Source organism: Ursus maritimus, unplaced genomic scaffold (assembly GCF_017311325.1).
Source record: "Ursus maritimus isolate PB19 unplaced genomic scaffold, ASM1731132v1 scaffold_7, whole genome shotgun sequence".
Classification (NCBI taxonomy): Eukaryota; Metazoa; Chordata; class Mammalia; order Carnivora; family Ursidae; genus Ursus; species Ursus maritimus.
In genome coordinates, this window is record NW_024426885.1 from 25,987,897 (window position 1) to 25,990,905 (window position 3,009).

Consider the following 3,009-nt stretch of genomic DNA (forward strand, 5'->3'; position numbering starts at 1 on the left):
CCGTACCACTGGTCACACCTCCTCCTGGCTATCAGATATGGCTCTCCCATAGGAGGTGGCTGGTGCCCAGGCCCTTCATGCTGTCAGTCTCTTCACATCCTCCCACCGACACAGGGAACTAGCCTCAGCCCTAGACAGTCTAGTTTCTGCCATCTCCAGAGGAAGTTAAGAGGTTATCCTGGAGAAGATTCAGTCCTAAAGGGAGAGGTAACCAGCAAAGACATCCACTCTATCAACCTCCCCTTTAGGTCTACCTGCCCCTTTGGCCACATCCCAAGCTGCCTCCTGAACAGTCTTTCAGAACTCAAAGAAGGGGATCATCTAATACAGTGCCTACATGAATGCAGTTCTGGACAGATTCAACCAGTTCCTCAATTTGGTCCAGAAAGACCATGAAGACAGGCTCTTTGTCAGAGTCCCTCGAACACCTGTTTTGCCCAGAGGCTGTAGAAAGAGACAGGTTGCAAACAGGAATGGTAAACAAGAAAGGACCATTCCTACCCCAAGGGCAGCCCTTCTGTAAACAGGTCTGATCCTTAACAGAGCCACTTGAGGGTTACTCTCAGCTTCCCTGAGAGACTGTTGCCTAAATCCTGAAGCTTGTGGCCAGGAAGCTTCTCTTGACATCTCGCTGCACTTCTTTGCTCCGTGTCCAAGTTCCAGGTCTTCATTATTTACTGTGGTCCCCTTCAATCCTGAGCCAAACCATGGATCTCCCTGACCCTGCCTCTGTTCTAGCCAATATCCTAAAGCAAAGCAGCTGCAGAGCCAGAGGAAGCTCTGCTTGGAGAAAGCAGGGCCAGAGGAAGCTCTGCTTGGAGAAAGAGAACTGTGCAGAGTAAGCAGAAAGTTTATCAAGAAAAGTTGCTCCGTGAAACTTCACACGCAAAAGCACTGCACCGATATGACTGACGTCTGAGCTCATGGGGAAGGTATCAAAAGGAGACCTCCTCCTCCTCCTCTCTTCACAGGCACAACTCTCGCAACTTGCTCCCCTCCTAACCTACGGAAGTGCGGGGGTCCCCAAATCCACCCATACCCTGTGCAGTCTCGAGCTCTCGTTACTCCGCCAGCCGCACTCCTCCAAAGCCCTCTCATATGCTCCCCAGGCCCCGCCTCGCCTCCCCCATCCCACTTCAGCCGCCCCCCGCCCCCGGCTTCCCCTCGCCCACTAATGACCCCCTACAGGCGCCCCCTCCTTTCACCACGTTTACAGTTCCCTCTCGCCTATCGCAACCCCCCCATCCTACACACACCCCCAATTCACTCTATTCTCCTAATCCCAGTTAACCCTTCATCCTTCCTCCCTCGTTAACCCTTCGCTACCCACAGGCTCCGTTAACCCCTTTGTCCCCATTCCCAACTTCAGCCTTAACTCCTTCCCTCGCAGCAGGACGCCCTCCTTCCAAGTGCTTTAACCATTCTTCTCCACCTCCTCCTCCCCCGCAAATGACTTCGCCCCCGGGGTTCTAACGCGTCCCAGCCCGCCCCTGTCCTTCTCCCCGCGGCCCAGGGCATACCAGTACTTGACGATAGCGGTAACCTGGAGCGGGTTCGGCTGGTCAGGGTAAAGGCGACGGCACTCTCCGTAGATGGCGTGCAGTCCCGGGGGGAAGAGCGAGGCGAAGGCCGGAGGGGCACTAGGGCCAGGGGCCGGGGGCGCGGCGGGGCCGGGGGCGCCGCTAGGCCGCAGCTCCGCCATCCGGGCGCGTATGGTGCTGGGGGGACCGGGGAGGGTGGACGAGGGGGAGAGCACTGACGCGCCAGCAGGCGGACTCCGCGGGTGCGACTCCCCGAGGCGATGGGGGCTGCAGCGAGATCTAAGCTCCGCGCCTGCGCACGGCGCACAGTCTGCCCAGGCCGTCGCCGCCGCAGAGACGGCCAGAGGGTGCCTCGGGGGCCGCGGGGCGCTCGAGGGGGCGGGGCGTCGGCGCGCCCTATCCGAGTATCCATTGGGTAGTGTCTGTGCCAGTCACAGGTGGGGAAGGCGTTACTTGACAATAGGACCCGCCTCCCTCTCCTGGTGTTGGGGGTGTCCCAAGGCTCTTGGCCTCCCCCTAGTGTTAGGAGGAACCCAGGTTTAAATAGAGATGTTGAGACATCCTAAGGTGCTAGGGTCCCACGAAACCAGTGGGAAATTCTCCGACAAAGGGCTTGTCACTGTACTGCTGACACGCTGCTAGTAAGAATTTAACCATAAATCTGACAATAATGGATTGATTCATTCATCCGTTAGATTTTAGTTTCAATAGATTATAAATCTGAATGTTTCTTACCGTCATTGAATATCCACTTATATTTACCGACAGTAATGCCGCCAAATTCAGGGGTCGAATGTTGAAATACTTATTTTGGAGTCCTGTTAAAAAGTAGCAAGAGTTTTAGTTACTAAGACTAATTTAAAAGACTTGGAAATTTTTTATTTTTATTTTTTTAAGATTTTATTTTAGAGAGAGAGAGAGCACTAGTGGGAGGGGCAGAGGGAGAGGGAGAAGCAGTCTCCCTGCTGCTGGATCCCAGGACCCCGAGATCATGACCAGAGCCCAAGGCAGACGCTTAACCTACTGAGCCACCCAGGCACCCCAAGACTTGGTAATTTTTTAATGAATGCTTTTAGTTATGACAATCTCTTCTTTGTTCTGTTTTACGCAGATGTATGCAGATTGCCTTGAGGAACACCAATATTCATTATCTACTATGGACCTGCTCTTTCCCATTACCTTTCACTCTCTGTAACTGGGAGAATTTTTTTTTTCTAATTTTAAGTAATCTCTACACCCAATATGGGGCTCGAATTTACAACCCCCAGATCAAAAGTCGTATGTTCTACGGACTGAGCCAGCCAGGCGCCCCTGGGAGAATTTTTAATTCCTAAGGCACCTGGTTGAGAATTATTTTCCTGTGTACAATAAGGAATTCCAAGAGAAAGAAAAAAAAAGGAGTCCTGATTACCAATGCTATTGACTAAAGTGTCCCCGCAACTTGAAGGGGGTGGGGATTGCATAATCT